This window comes from Hakea prostrata, chromosome 8 (genome assembly GCF_041222555.1).
Source record: "Hakea prostrata isolate BN-2017 chromosome 8, UWA_Hpros_2, whole genome shotgun sequence".
NCBI lineage: Eukaryota > Viridiplantae > Streptophyta > Magnoliopsida > Proteales > Proteaceae > Hakea > Hakea prostrata.
The window spans coordinates 39,481,254-39,498,725 of NC_142607.1; positions in this window are offsets into that span (position 1 = coordinate 39,481,254).

The following is a 17,472-nucleotide window of genomic DNA, read 5'->3' on the forward strand; positions in this document are numbered from 1 at the left end:
AATTGGCATCAGAGCATAGGTTTTGTGCATTTATTTTGGAGACAAAGAATACTCATACATTTAGGATGGAGACATTTGATGGAAAGACAAATTTTGAGCTATGGAAAATGAAAATGAAAGATTTGTTAATTCAAAATGGTTGTCACAAAGCATTGTTGGGAAAAGATAAGAAACCAAAGGGAATGAAAGATGGTGATTGAGAAGAAATGTATCTCAAGGCGATGTCTACTATTCGGTTGAGCTTGTCCAATAAAGCTTTGTTTAATATTGCACATGAAAAATTGGCAGCAGATTTGTGATCAAAGTTGGAAAACATCTACCAAACAAAGTCTCTCACAAATAGAATTTTCTTGAAGAGAAATTATTTTCTTTAAGAATGAAAGATGGTTCAAATATTTTTAATCATTTGAATGAGTTCAACACCATACTTTGTCAATTAGAAAGTGTTGAAGAAAAGATGAAGGATGAAGACAAAGCTGTGATTTTGCTTTGCACTCTACCGAAATCTTATGATCATTTAGTAACGACTCTAAGTTGTAGTAAGGGGGATTCTCTTGACTTTGATTCAGTTTGTAGTACATTACTTACCGATGAACTCCGGAAAAAATGCTTCTTTGGGAAGTTTTATGGAGGTGGGTTCGGAAGCTAATATGACAAGGGGTAGAAGCAAGGAACGTCATGATTCTTCAAAAGGTTCTTCAAGAAGCAAGTCAAGACATCGTTCTAAATCCAAGGGGCATGATGGCAAGTATAATTGTTGGTTTTGTGGACAGATTGGACATCTTAAAAGGAATTGTCCCAAAAGAAAGAAAAATGGTTCTAACTCGGAAAATGAGAAAGATAAAGAGATTGTTGGTGAACATTTTAAGGAGGCAAATCAAGTTGTGGCTACCACATCTAGTGTTATTGAAGATGAAGTGTTGATAGTGGGTTGTAATTTGGAATTTCACCAAAATTGGGTTTTTGACACCGGTGCTACACATCATATGTGCCCACACAAATCTTGGTTTAGCACATATGAGCCATGTGAAGGAGGATTAATGAAGATGGGGAATAACTCCACTAATAGAAAACTTGACATTGGATCAGTACACTTGAAGATGTTTGATGGTATTGTTCGCACACTTGAAAATGTTAGACATGTTCCTGATATGACAAAATATTTGATTTCTTTACCTACTTTGGAGAAGGAAGGTTGTAAATTTTTCGGATGAGATGGAGTCCTCAAAGTTTCAAGAGGTGCTCTTGTTATTATGAAGGGAATCTGAGTTGGTCTCTTGTACAAGTTATTGGGTAGGTCCATGATTGATGATGTTGCAAATGTGGTGGTTGACAAAGGAGATGCTCCTCTTAGGTTGTGGCATCAAAGACTTGGGTACATGAGTGAGAAAGGTATGAAAATTTTGATGGAAAAGAAACTTATCCCAAATCTAAATTTTTTTTAAAGAAGGAATTTTGTGAGCATTGTGTCCATGGGAAGCATCATAGAAGGCCTTTTAAAGCCAGTATGCACACAAGTAAAGGGATTGTTGATTATATTCACTCGGATGTTTGGGGTCCATCACCGGATGTATCTTATGGTGGTGCTCAATACTTTGTTACTTTCATTGATGATTTTTCAAGAAAAGTATGGGTGACAATTCTCAAGTCAAAGAGTGATGTGTTAATGGCATTCAAGAACTTCAAGGTTGAGGTGGAGAAAACAACCGGTAAGAGCATCAAAGTTTTAAGGACGGATAATGAATGGAATATGCAAAAAATGAATTTGGTAGTTTTTGCAAGGAAGTAGGAATTGTATGGCATCATACGGTTGTGCATACTCCACAACAAAATGGAGTGGCGGAACGCATGAATAGAACATTGATGGGGAGGGTTTGGGCTATACTTAGCAATGCAAACTTGGAGAAAGAATTGTGGGCCGAAGTGGTGTTGACGGCATGCTATCTTGTGAATAGGTCTCCTTCAATGACTTTGGGTGGAAAGACTCCAAATGAGGTATGGCATGGAACTCCTTGTGATTATTTGGATTTGAAAATGTTTGGATGTGATGCATATGCTTTGATTCCAAGTTGTCAAAAGTGCAAACTTGATCCAAAATCTAAGAAATGCATTTTTGTAGGATATGGTAAGAATGTGAAGGGGTATCGGTTATGTGATCCAAGTACCCATAAGATCATTATAAGTCGTGATGTACATTTTGATGAATCATCTATGTTGATTAAGGGGGATGGAAAAGAAATGTGATGAAGAAAAATCAATTGTTGAGGATACCCATGAATTTCACATGCAAACTACAAGTTCTTCAAATGACGATGCTCATGATGAAGATGTTATGGATCTTGATAATCAAAATGTACAGGGAGAAATTCAAGAAGAAACACCGGTTGACGTTGAAGAAGAAATTGTGGTACCTTTGGAAGGAAGGCCTACAAGACAAACTCATTTGCCGGAAAGGTTCAAGGATTGTGTTGATCCAAATACTCTTAGAGCTTTGGTGGCTTTAAATGAAGAACCAAGTACATTTCTTGACACCATCAATGGAGATTATGCAAAGTATTAGAAGGATGCAATGAATGAAGAGTTTCAAGCACTTCAAAAGAATAAGACATGGGATTTGGTAGAATTGCCAAAGGGAAGAAAAGCCATTGGTTGTAAATGGGTATACAAACTCAAGAGAGGAGTGGATGGCAAGGTGGAGAGGTATAGGGCAAGGCTTGTTGCCCAAGGCTTTGCACAAAAGGAATGTATAGATTTCTTTGAAGTATTTGCCCCGGTTGTGAAGTTGGTGACTATTAGGTTGGTGTTTGGACTTGTTGCTATGCATGACTTGGAGCTTGAACAAATGGATGTAAAAACAGCGTTTTTACATGGTGATCTTCTCGAAGAGGTGTACATGAGGCAACTGGAGGATTTGTTGAGAAAGGCAAAGGGAAGCTCATGTGCAAGTTGAGGAAGTCCTTATATGGGCTTAAAAAGCTTCAAGACAATGGTACAAAACTTTTGACTCCTTCATTTTAAGTCTTGGTTACAAAATAATCGAATATGATCATTGTTTATACATTAAGTTCTTTGATGATGGTTCATATGTGATTTTAGTTTTATAGGTGGATGACATGCTGTTGGTATCCAAGGATAAAACTAAAATTGAAGAGATCAAAGGATGTTTTAACAAGAGGTTTGAAATGAAGGATCTTGGTCAAGCCAAACAAATTCTTGGAGTTGAGATTCAAAAAGATAGAATGAATGGGACTTTATCACTTTCACAGAAGTCCTTTGTGAAGAAAATTCTTGAGAAGTTTGGCAAGTGTAAAGAAAAAGCAGTTTCAACTCCATTGGGGTCACATTTCAAATTATCTTCCAATGATAGCCCAAATACGGAAGATGAAAAGAGCAAGATGTCAAGATGTCCTTATGCAAGTCTAGTTGGGAGCTTAATGTTTCTAATGGTGTGCACTAGGTCGGATATCGCTCATGCGGTTGGTGTGTTGATTAGCTTTATGGCAAATCCCGGAAAGAAGCATTGGGAGGAGGCAAAATGGGTACTTCGATATTTGAGAGGCACAACTGACTATTCTATCACATTTAGCAATGGAGGAGAGCATATTCAAGGCTATGTGGATGCTAGTTATTGTGATGATCGTGATAAAGGGGCGATCTACAATGGGTATGTTTTCAAGTATGGCAATAGTCCCATAAGTTGGATGTCTAAGCTTCAAGCAATGGTGGCATTGTCAACTACCGAAGCAGAATACATGGCGGCAACAGAAGCTTGTAAGGAAGCGGTGTGGCTTCAAGGTTTGATAGGTGAGATTGGCATTAAGTCAAAAGGTATGCATTTGTTTTGTGATAATATGAGTGCAATTTACTTGGCCAAGAACCCAGTACATCACAAGAGGACAAAGCATATATTGGTACAATATCATTACATTCGAGAAGTCATTGAAGACGGAAGGATCCAATTGTTAAAAGTTGGAACCAATGAGAATGTGGCAGATATGCTTACCAAGGTTGTCCAAGGAGAGAAGTTGAATTGGTGTCTATCTTCTCTTGGTTTCAAGAAACATGATTTGACAAGTAAGTGATTTCCATCAAGGTGGAGATTGTTGGATTTTATGATGAAAATCACTTTTATCTTCTTTTTTATTTCAAATTTGAATTTGGTGGGTCTCACTTAGTATTAAACATGGATTAGGTGTTTGGTATCATTAAGAGGGCCTTGGGAAAGATAAATGGGTTGAGAAAAAGAGAGTTTCTAGTGAGTTCTAAACGGGTTTTTTTAGCAAAAACGGGATTGAACTTTTAGCTTCTTCTTCTTCTTGTGGTTTTGCAAGAAAAGGGTTTCTTCTCTCTTGTATTTTCTCCATTGCAACTCTATTGAAGCTTAAGCTTGGATTGAAGGGTTTTCTTCAAGAGCTTGAGGTGGAAGGGTATTTTCAAGGAGGTTTGAGTGGTGGTGTGACCGGTTGAGGTAACATTGTATTATTCTCAAATCTTGTACTATTTTGAAGATTAAAATAGTGAAATCCTTCCCCGTGGATGTAGCTAATCTCGAATATTTTGGATTAGTAAACCACGTAATATTCTTGTGTGTTGTTTGCATTTCTCTTTCATTCTTGTGGTGGTTTGTTGTTTTATTTGCTTTGTGATTGTCTTCAATCTATTTGTACAAGATCCTTGGTTTATTTTGTCATTTGGGTGATTTGTTTAATTACCCGGTTCCTTGGATTGGGTCTTCTCTTCTATAAGCAAGACCATCAAAGTGATTGAATAAGATCGACACTTCAGAGTCTCCACAATTTAAGTGTAATAGACTAGTTCGGAAAAGGTTCCAAGAAGGAAAACTTGTAGTTGCATGGTATATAAAAGTCTTGGGATGGGTTCGTTTTTCTTACACCAATGCTTTCAGATAGAATAAAAGAGCTTTAAGGTAGTACAAAACAAGAATAACAATACAATAGATGCAAAGTGATGCATCTATTCTCTGAATAATCCGAAAAACTGCAAGTCCTTAACAAGAAAAACAAACTAATAAATAGCTAAACATAAGCAAACTAAACTCCTAAAACTCAAAACATGATAACAACTGAAATGTGATAACATGGGATCCCCACTTAACATGGACTACTAAAGACGGTTCCTATAATCATGGATTTATTTAAACAACCAAGACTTCTTCTTATGGGACTTATTCAAACCACCAAGACTTCTTCTCACTAGCCGTTAGTGATTTGAATCACATTCCTAACACCCCCTCTTGATTCAATCTCTCTGATCCTGAGCTTCCTTCTCAAGTTGACTAAACCTGGAGTACGACAGTGTCTTTGTGAAGATGTCAGCCACCTGATCATTTGAGCTGCAAAACTTGAGGTAGATTTCATCCTTAGCTACTAGCTCCCTTATAAAATGATGCTTAATTTCTATATGCTTAGCTCGACCATGAAAGAATGGGTTTTTTGGTCATAGCTATAGCAGAACTACTGTCACTTTGAATCTCAGTTGCCCCCTCTTGCTTCATACCTAGGTCAAGTAAGAGTTTTCTCATCCAAACAGCTTTGCTTGCTGCAATTCCTCTAGCTACATATTCTGCCTCGCATGATGATAAGGAAACCATAGATAGCTTCTTTGATCTCCAAGTAACCCCTTCGGATCCAAGAGTAAACCAAAACCCTGTTGTCCTCTTTCTATCAACTGATGAGCCTGCCCAATCACTGTCACAGTAACCTTCCAGTTTCAAAGATTTAGTTTTACTATATCAAATCCCCAATTCTAGAGTTCCTGCAACATACTTTAATACTCTCTTAACTGCTCCATAATGGTGTTTTGTTGGTTTTTGTATAAACCTTGATATCAGACTCACTGCAAACTTAATATCCGGCCTTGTATGTGTAAGATAAATCAACCCTCCAACTAAACTTCTGAATTTGTGCGTATCAACAACTCCGGACCCATCATCCTCCTGAAGTTTCTCATTCATGTTCATGAGGTTCTCTACAGCTTTGCAACCATTTAGATTGAACTTCTTCAGAAGATCAATTGCATATTTCCTTTGAGCTATGAAGATCCCCTCCTTACATTGCTTTAACTCCATTCCCAAAAAAATAGTGAAGCTTGCCCAAATCTATCATGTCAAACTTCTTCATAATTTGGCTTTTAAATTCAGCAACCAAAGAGCTGTTAGTCCCCATATATATCATATCATCAACATACACACATACTAATAAGAAGTCATACTTCCCACAGCTCTTTATTTATACTGTTGGCTCATTTTCACTTCTTTTAAAACCAAATTGCAGAAAATATGCATCTATTTTCATGTACCATGCCTTGGGAGCTTGCTTAAGCCCATATAAGGCTTTCTTGAGTTTATAGACCTTATCTGAACTCTATTGACTAACAAACCCGTAGACTTCCTCACTTAGTTCCCCATTAAGAAATGTAGACTTTACATCAAATTGATAAACACAAAGCTTAAGAAATGCTACTATTGATAGCACTACATTAATTGTTTCAAACCTTGCCATAGGAGAAAGGTTTCTTCAAAATCTATCCCTTTCCTTTATGAGTAGCCCTTCACCACCAGCCTTGCCTTATGCTTAAGCAGAGTCCCATCTGAATTGTATTTAGTCTTGAATACCCATTTCAAACCGATGGTTTTCTTATCCTTTGATAGATCAACCAAGCTCCAGGTTTCATTCTTCTCAATTGTTGTCATTTCCTCCTCCATTGCTAGTTTCCACTCGAACTTCTTTGCTGCTTCTTCATATGAGGAAGGTTCAGACACATAGAGAGCAAATGTGCATAACTCATAAATCTCTTTATATGAAATCCCGCACCTACCCTAATCCAAAAATCTATATTGTAGGTCCAAAGACCTAAAGTCAAGGTAGAAGACAACTGTGGACCCTCTCTGTTGAACACATTGACTCTGACCTAGAACCAATGGAGATTGATAGTTAAGATCCCATCATAGAAACCTTGTATGATTTTGGAAGAAAATGTAGCCTAAATGATGACGGACTTGAAGGTTGGACCTGGAGTACAGTGTTGACACCTTCGGAAGGTCCTATGAAGTCAGGTAAGACCCTTCCTTACATTGGTTGAGGACCCAAATGGTGAATTTGGCTTTTGGGAACCAAATTCAGCAATTTTGACTTAAGGCCCTGCCTTGGTCGATCCAATCGACCAAAGCAATTGACCAAAGTAAGCCCTGGACAAAATTGTTTATTTTTGGAAGTTTAAGGTTTTGAAGTCCTATTTATATGTAACTTCAGACTAAACCTCACCACTTTGCCTCTTAACTTTTGAAATGTGAGAAGAACCCTAGAGCCTCCTCTTCAAGCCCAAGGTTGATTCCAAGCATCCAAGGAAGTTCCTCCATTGATTCTTCTTCCAAAAGCTTAGTATTCAATCCTATACTTCATTGATCTATTCTTTTTGTAGAAAATACGATGTGTTTTCAATAATTTGATCTAGCATGAGACCATGATTTACTCTTAGTGTAATTATTTGATTCTAATAGATCTATTCCTAGGTTGTTTTCTATGCATGATCTATTGTTTTCTTATCAATCCCCATTCATTCTAGTCTTTCCGTGAGAATCCGTAGATCAAGCCTATTAGGTGATTTATTGGATTTCTATTCCAATGGTCTTGTTAGATGTTTAAATCATCATAGATAGTCTCCATATGTTATTTTAGAATTTTCCTATTAATTTCGAGTGTTCCGATGTGATTCGAAGAGTTTGCAACCAAAGTTGAAAGTTACTGGTCCGTACACGTAGCTTGGTCGATCCCAAGGCAACCAACCAAAGGAGTCTTTGACAGCAACTTTGCTCCGATTGAACTCTGTTTCATCTCCAATCATTAGAGTTTGTTCATTATACTCTCTACATGTTTGTTTAGGGTTATTTTGGTGATTTTGGACTTGCTCTTTGATCTCTTACTTGAAGGTTACGAAGTTGGATATAAGGTGAGTATGTTCACTCACAATATGCACAAATACATGCTTTGATGTGTTTGGACTTATATACATGTGTAAGCTACTGTAGTTATACTTTTTCTATATTGTCATACTTCTGTAAATATAGTTGGCTATTCATGACATGATTTACATATTGTTATGGAAGATGAATGATGTAATTGTGAGTTGGACTATATTGTGATATTTATGGAATCATGATGTGAGGTGATTACTTAAGTTGTGATTGGGGAATGAGGAATGCCCTTGTGGCATTTTTGTCTTTGGACATCAATGGAGGTGGTATAGAACGCTTTCCTATGATGCCCCTTGGCGCTTTCCTTGATTAATTACTAGTTCACATCCCTAGGATGGGTCTAGATGAGTTTGGCTAGGAAAAATCCTGTCATATCTGAACCTATCGAAAGGAGAATTGAGACCGAGTGACCCCTGGTAGCAATAGTGATTTCTCAAAAGACATGCATCAGAGCCATGAGAGGACGTAAATCAATATTATGGGGGCCATTCATTGATAGGGTTGTACATAATAAGCCTGGGCTCATGGGCTCTCAAGACTGGTAACCAACCCATGAGAGGACATGAGAGCTTCCCGTTTATTATATATGGATGACCAATAGGGTTGAGAGTCTACATATCCGAAAGGTAGATGGTGACTTTAGGGGAGGGAGATAGCGAAACAAACTGCATAGGCAAGGAAGGGAGGCTGTCATACCAGAACAAACTATCTAGTGCATGGAAGGGAGGTATCCGACTCCGAGTAGATGTGACTCAGTAGATGACTTGCATTGGGCTAGGTATTAACCCTGACATGCGCTAGTACTCAGACCAATGGTGGTGAGTGATAGTGTTGACCTAAACCCCAGCCATGGAATGTACGAGAAAGATGAAGGACCCAACTAGCATCGGAGAACCCAAAATACATGCATCAAAGCCGTGAGGGAGAGTGATTTGAGACCTACCCAGAGGAGTACGGTGTTTGATCTTAATGTGTGTTTTCCAATAGAGACCAGCATACTTAGAGTTAGAAGCATATTTGAATTCATTGTCTCATATCATTGCATCATGTTTGCTTTGAACTGCTTGTAGTTGTTTATTGTGATTGAACTACTTGTTGAGTTATTTTGAGCTCACCCTTCGGGGAATATGTTTTTAGATTCTGTTGCAGGTACCGATGACTTCGAGAACCAAGACTACGAAGCTACGGCGAGTGATCGATACTCTATGCAAGGTGTTGGCTGTTACGAAGATAACGGTGAAGATTCCTTGTGTGATTATGAAGCGTACCAAAATTAGTCTTATCTTGGAGCTAGTGCGACCATTTGTGATTACGAGAGTCTATGAATATGATCATACTTTATTTGAGTTGAAAGAGTTGTATGACTAGAACAATTTTCTTTATGTTCTAGACTTTTATTCCAGATGTAATAACTTTAGATCTACTTTAGAGTTTTGATCTACTCTTCCGCATTCTGATTTATAGAGTTATTTTTGCTATACACTGTAGTTGATGTTTTGATTGGTATCATTTTAATATGCACTTTGATTATATTCTGATTATACTTTGATTATTTTCAAGATTGTTTCTTTGATTGATTTCTTAATAAAGGTAAACATTGATTATTCCTTGCTTGTGATTGTATTATTGTGTAATGCGGGTATATGGTTTCCCTAGACTTGACCATGGGACTTGCGGATCACACCTCCGTGTATCACGGTTAGGGTACTGGCTGGGGGAATGGGACACTTTTAGGTAACCAAACCTTCCTAGGTGGCGTCTCACTATCATCATCATCATCATTGTCTGTATCTCCAACTGTGGAACCTGCACCATTGTTAGACGAATTTGAGTTGCTGCCCTGGTGAATTGAGGTTGTGATATTTGATCTATCCACTATGTTCGAGCTATCTGAACTTGTGACTGAATTTGATCTTGATGTTGTCATACTCGTCTCCTTGCTATGTAACTCTTCACCATCTTCTATCTGAATTGCAGGTGCCTTTCCATTGTCTTCCCATTGCCAACTTTCTTCCTCATTAAACACTGTGTTCCTGCTTATAATTACTTTTCCAATTGCTGGATTATAGACCATATAAGCCTTAGATTGTGAGCAATAACCAATGACAATGCACTTAATTGATTTTCCTTCTAGCTTATGTCTTTCATATGCATTAATCAATACATACACAATACATCCAAAAACTTTAAGATGCTCAACAGAAGGCTTTTTACCTGACCAGACCTCATAGGGAATTTTGTTAAGATAGCTCTTGTTGGTGACAAATTGATCAAATAAATTGCAGTAGTCACTGCCTCGGCCTAACAACTACTAGGTAGCCCCTTACTCTTTAGCATACTTCTTGCCATTTCAACAATTGTCCTGTTCTTCCTCTTTGCCTATCCATTTTGCTTTAGAGTGTAAGGTGCAATCAGTTCTCTGAGTATTCCATGCGTACTGATTGAGCTCTTCAGAAGTGAACTCTCCTCCTCAATCAGTGCACAATGTCTTCAGGTTTCTGCCCTTCTCTTTTCCACAAGAGCCTTGAACTTGATGAATTGTTCAAAGGCTTCTGACTTAAATTTGAGGAAATACACCCAACTCATTCTACTGTAATCATCAACAAACAATAGAAAGTATTTGTTGCCACCTAATGATTCAGTCCTCATAGGGCCACACAAATCAGCATGTACAAGCTCCAACGCCTCAGTTGCTCTCCAAGATTGACCAATAGGGAACGGCCTCTTGCTTTGCTTCCGATACATGCATCCCTCACATGCTGCCTCAGACATTTCAATTCGTGGAAGACCACTCACCATCTCCTTTTGATTCAACAACTTTAATCTAGCTGTGGTTAGGTGACTATATCTAAGATCCCATAGTTGAGAGTCATTCTTAGACATAGTGACCATTGCATGAGAGAAACATGTGGTTTTTAGTCATGTTTACTTTAGCCAATACATGGCCAATTGCTTTTTCAATAATGGTGCAACATGTTTCATCAAATAATATAGTAATGCCACTAAGTAAAATTTGTCCCACACTCAAGAGGTTGTGGGCCAACTCTGGAGCACATCGAACATTAGAAATGTATTTAATTTTTCTAGAAATAGATTTTACCTCAACTATTCCCTTTCCCTCTACTTAGATTTGTTTATTGTTCCCCAAACTGATCACCCTTCTTGGAATTTCATCAAGCTCTCTAGACATCTCCTTCATTCCAATCATGTGGTTAGAGCAACCACTATCTATGAACAATACAGACTTTTCTTTCCTTTCATGTTCAATTAATGCCATGAACAGAAAATCTTCTTCTATTGCTTCAATTTCCTCAGCAAACTCAGCTTGACTGCTCCTGCAGTCTCTTGCAAGATGTCCTTGTTTACCACAAGTGTAACATCTCCTTTTATTAAGGATATATCTAGAAAATCAACCAACATCCTAGCCGCCACTTCATCTCAAGCATATGCGGCTAGGATTGCTTCCAATAGTTCCACTGCTGATAGAAGGTCCACAACTGATCAAACTTCCAAGAATTCTACTGCTATTAGAGGTTCCACAGCTGATCAAACTTCCAAGAGTTCTACTAATGTTAGAAGTCCCACAGCTGATCAAACACCAGTTATTACATACAATAAGAACTCTATAATTGGTACTCACAAAGACACTAGGCAACCCAAAGGAGATACTGATTGGTACAAACTCCTAATCAATATTTTATGTAATCTAAAACATTAGAGTCCTAGCACCACAGCCACAAGACTCCTAGAACTATACAGAGAAGAACTCCAAGAACACTATGAAGAGGGACTATGTTTCTATATAAAGCTATGTACTAATTCATTGTAAATTAATGTAATTATTATTTTTTGTGCTCTTTCATACACACACTCAGACTCTCTCTCTCCTCTCTCTCTCTCTCTCTCTCTCTCTCTCTCTCTCTCTCTCTCTCTCTCTCTCTCTCTCTCTCTCTCTCTCTCTTCTTCTCTCTTGCTTTCTTCAACTATTATTATCTTCAACACCTTTTCTCCACCCAGCCTCTGCCTCTACTTCTTCCTCTTGAACTTCCACGTGCCCTTCCTCTTTTGCTATTGTTGTTTCTTCCTTCATCTTGGGTAAAGTCTTTTATTGCAAATGCTTTTACTTCATTCTTCTCTTATGATCTGTTCAATCGATCCTCATGAGCGTGCAATGACCCCATGACTTCATCCACAGTGAAGATTGACTGATCCTTTGACTTCTCAATTGCTGCAACCACGTGATCGAATCTTGGAGTTAGACTTCTAAGTATCCTTGCAACAACAGTCCCATCCGTGATGTTCTCTCCATAGGACTTCATGTGATTGACAACTGCTTTTGTCCTTGATAGGAAGTCCTTAACTGATTCGTTGGATTGCATTGATAGTGTCTCAAACTCCCTTCTCAATGATTGGAGTTTAATAGTAATGACTTTGGATGATCACTGAAATTCAATTTTCAGAATCTACCACACCTCCTTTGCACTTTTTGCTGCTGAAATTCGAGAGAAAATACTTTCATGAAGTCGTTGCTGAATGAGGAAGCGAGCTTTTGCATCTTTTTTCCTACTCTCCCTCAACTTTCCTTCATCATCAATCTCATTATAGCCATCGTCAACCACCTCCCAAAGCTCCTGAGACTTGAAATGTGTTCACATTTTTATCCTCCAAAAATTGAAATTTTCACCCTTGAAAACTAGGATCATAGACTGCATTGAGTTGGTTTCTAAAGAAGCCATTGCTTTTCAAGTCAAAAAGAAGAACCTAGCGCTGATACCAAAATGATAGAATAAAAGAGCTTTAAGGTAGTAGAAAACAAGAATAAAATACAATAGATGCAAAGTGATGCATCTCTTCTCTGAATAATCCAAAAAACTGCAAGTCCTTAACAAGAAAAACAAACTAATAAATAGCTAAACATAAGCAAACTAAACTCCTAAAACTCAGAACATGATAACAACTGAAACATAATAACATGGGATCCCCACTTAACATGGACTACTAAAGACAGTTCCTATAATCATGGGTTTTATTCAAAAACCAAGACTTCTTCTCACTAGCTGCTAGTGATTTGAGTCACATTCCTAATACTTCCGTCAAGTGCATGCAGAAAAAGTCTTAAAAATGTTAAACTTTGCATCTTTGTATCCTTATTAGATTGACTGTTTCAACTATATTTTTCTTTTATTTTGGGGAAGAAAAAGATTTTATTCAGATGACAAAATGAAGCAGAAGCTGAGGGCGTGCAAGATGCATGAGAAGTTCAAGGGCCCATGACATGGACCTTTTCCAGGTCCTCGATTAATGAGCCTTGAGGTAACCAAAGTATTTACTTCTGTTTCATAAACTGGATTCAGTTTGGTCCCTGGGAATGGTGAGATAATCTCGAAATCCATTGTCAGTAGGGATGCAAGTTTGGCCCTGGTGGCCCTGACCCGCCCTAAGCCCGCCTCGAGCCCGAATAGGGCTTGGGCTAAAGATTTTGGCCCAAAGGGCGGGTTAGGGCCAAAATATTCTGGCCATGAACTAGGGCCAAGGGCGGGCCTGGGATTACTCTCTGGACCGCCCAGCCCATGCCAGCCTGTCCTTGATTTTGGCCCTGATCTTGGCCTTGATTTTGGCCATGATTTTGGCCCTGATTTTGACCCTGATCTTGGCCCTGATTCTGACCCTGATCTTGGCCCTAATTTTGGCCTTGACTCTGACCCTGATCTTGGCCCTGATCCCGGCCCTAATATTGACCCTGATCTCGGCCTTAATCTAGGTCCATGATTTTGGCCCTAATTCTGGCCCTGATTTGAGTCTGCACCCTCCACCCATATGGAGGGGAATTAATTCTAATCCACATGGGTGAATACTTGATACATGTCAAATTTTAAAAACATGATCATGTTTTGTAAAAAATTAATAAAAACAAATTATATCCTCATTACCAATGTAGTAAGCATCCATCTGATTTTGGCCCGATCTTGACCCTAATTTTGACTCTAGTCTTAATGTTAATTTGACCCTAATCATGTACTAGATTTTTACCCTAATCTTCATATTAACTGTGATATAATTATAAGTCTCGACTTTCACCTTCAGTCAATTTTATCATATTAGACTATGAGTTCACTTTTATATTACTTTAAAGATATTTTTTTATTTTTTGAACTAAGTCATTTTTAATTTAAAGATAATTTTTTATATTATTTTTAAGATAATTTTTATTTTTCGAACTAAGTCAATTTTAGTTTCCAAAAATCATTGTTTTTTTTTTTTTTTTTTACTTTTCATCATGAATATTGACATCTTTCTTTTGCCTCCAATGTGATATTTCTTCAGAAAAAAATAATAATAAATAATAAAAAAAAAATAAAACACCTTATTAAGGATAGATAGCTCTGATACTAGGTCTTGATGCACAAAGGTAATGGTATAACCACTCAAAAAACAGTTGTATATGATTCTCACAAGAAAGAGGATTAAATACACTAGAAAAAACACTTTTATAATTAAGATAAAAAAGGCTTACATATAAGAAGTATTACAGCACTTCTCCTTCTCCTTTAACTCTGTCTCTCTTTCCACTCTTCCTTTCATACACGTTATGTTCACGTGTATTGGCAAACAAGGTGTTTCTACACTTGCTTTCTTCTCTTACTCTCCTTCTCCTTCCACTAACCTCTTTCTTCTTCTAATTGCATAACATAATACCAAAAACTTCAATTTATAGTGATTCTTAATGGCTTAGAGAAAACAGTTGGTACCTAAACCGACTTTTGCTTTTCAACTGCCTCTCTCTCTTTCTTTAAGCTTCTACAGTGTTTCTATTTATACTGAACCGACTTTGATGCCTGATTTATTTGACTCTTCTTCAACTTTCTACAATTGTCTTGATGTTTCAACATTCTGGCACGTTCTGAAATTTTCTTTTCAAGTTTCTAGTCTTTGCTTTGAATTTTGCCGACCTTCCAAGTCGGGTTTGAATTCAACACTCCCCCTCAAACTCGACTTGTCATGCCGAGTTGTGCTTTTAATCTCTTGAACACTTCAGTCTTGAGTGTCTTTTTAAAAATGTTTGCAATTTGATCTTCAGTTTGACAATATGCCAGCTTCACATTGTTGTCTTTCACATGATGTCGTATAAAGTGGTACTTCATATCAATGTGTTTGGTTCTGCTGTGGGCCACTTGATTCTTTGTGAGAGATAGAGCTGACTTATTGTCAATGTATATGGTTGTAGGATCCTCTTGCATCTCTTGCATAAGATTCCTTAGCCATATTGCTTGGCATGTACATGATGCTGCTGCAATATATTCTGCTTCACATGATGAAAGCGCCACAATTGATTGCTTCTTTGATGATCGTGAAACTGCTGCAGATCCAATAAGAAATACATACCCTGAAGTACTTTTTCTTGTATCTAGGTCTCCCCCATAATCACTGTCAATGTAGCCAACTAGTCTTGGATTATTTGACTGAGTATAGAACAGACCTTGAGAAGTTGTACCTCTTATATACCTTAGAATCCTCTTTGCTGCGATGAATGGACACTGCTTTGGTTCTTCCATGTATCTGTTGACGACACCTACTATATACATGATGTCTGGTCTTGTGAAGGTTAAGTACCTTAGGCTTCCAGTTAGGCTTCTGTAAAAGGTAGGGTTGACAGGCTCTTCTTTTGAATCACGTCTCAACTTCACATTTGCATCTGCTGGTGTTTCTATTGCCTTGCTACAATCCATCTTGAACTTCTTGAGTACTTTATAAATGCATACTTCTTCTATGAAATGAAGATTCCTTCATTTGCTTGGGTTACCTCTAATCCAAGAAAATATGACTTCTTTCCAATATCTATCATCTAAAATTCTCGAGTCATGGCTTTCTTAAACTCTTCGAACATACCTGGATTATTTCCTATGAAAATCATGTCATCCACATAGAGACAAATGAACATGATATCTCCATCTCCATTTATCTTTGTATATAAGGTGTGTTCATATGGACTCTTTATGAAGCCGTTATGCTGGAAATATGCATCAATCCTCATGTTCCAAGCCCTTGGTACTTGTTTTAAGCCATACAATGCTTTCTTTAGCTTGTATACCATATCTTCTTGGCCTTTCTTCACATATCCTTGGGGTTGCTCAATGTATACTTCTCCTTCTAAGTATCCGTTGAGAAAAGCTGACTTTATATCCATCTGATAGATTCTCCACTTGTTTTGAGCTGCCAAAGCAATAAGAAGTATGATGATGTCAATCCTTGCAACTGGTGCAAATACCTCATCACAATCAATACCTTGTTGTTGCTTGTAGCCTTTTGCAACAAGTCTTGCCTTGTATTTCTCAACTTTTCCTTCTTGATTTGTCTTCATATTGTACACCCACTTTACTCCAATTGTCTTGTGTCCTTCTGGCAAACTAGTGAGCTCCCACGTATCATTTTTCTTGATTGCTTCTATTTCTTCATCCATGGCAATTTGCCATTTCTTTTCACGAGTAGCTTCTTCATATGTGATTGGATCACATTCTGCTAAAGGCAAAACAATGTAAAATCATCTGCCATTTGTATTGGTTCAGTAGAGTTGTAGATATCACTAAGCCTCCGTGTTCTTGTAGGAGCTTCTGTTGAGGAGCTGTTGCTGCCTAGAGTTATTGGAACTAGACTTGGTGGAGGAATTTGACCTAGATCTTCATTCTGTATTGGTGCTTGTTCTTGAAGATCTTCTTCATCTTCCAAAAATGTTCCTTTGACATTCTTTTCTTCTTCAGTCCACTTCCAATGATCTGCTTCATTGAAATCATCGTCTCTTGAGATTACAACTTTCTTGTTAATTGGGTTATAGAGTCTGTAGGCTTTTGTTCTTGCATCATAGCCTATGAAAATATGCTTTTCTCCTCTATCATCTAGCTTTCTCCCTTTTTGCTCTGGCCTATGTACATATGCAATGCATCCAAAGATTTTGAAATGACCAACACTGGGTTTGTACCCAGTCCATGCTTCAAAAGGTGTCTTGAACTTGACACTTTTAGTTGGGCATATATTGAGTAGATAAACAGCACATGCTATAGCTTCAGCCCGAAAGACTTTTGGTAGATTCTTACCTTTCAGCATGCTTCTCACCATGTCAAGAATTGTGCGATTCTTCCGTTCTGCGGTTCTTCCATTCTACGATTCCGTTTTGTTGTGGAGTATAAGCACTTGTAAGTTGGTGCAAGATACCCTTCTCTTTGCAAAAACTTTCAAATAATCTTGAAGTATACTCGCCTCCTCTATCTGATCTGAGAGTCTTGATATGATAGCCACTTTGTTTTTCAATAAGTGTTTTAAACTCTTTAAATTTGTCTACAGATCCTGATTTTTTCTTTAATGAAATATACCCAAATACTGCAGCTAAAATCATCAATAAAAGTAATAAAGTACCTGTGACCTCCAAGTGATGCAACCTCAAGTGGTCCAACTATATCGGTGTGAATCAGCTGCAATTGCTTTGT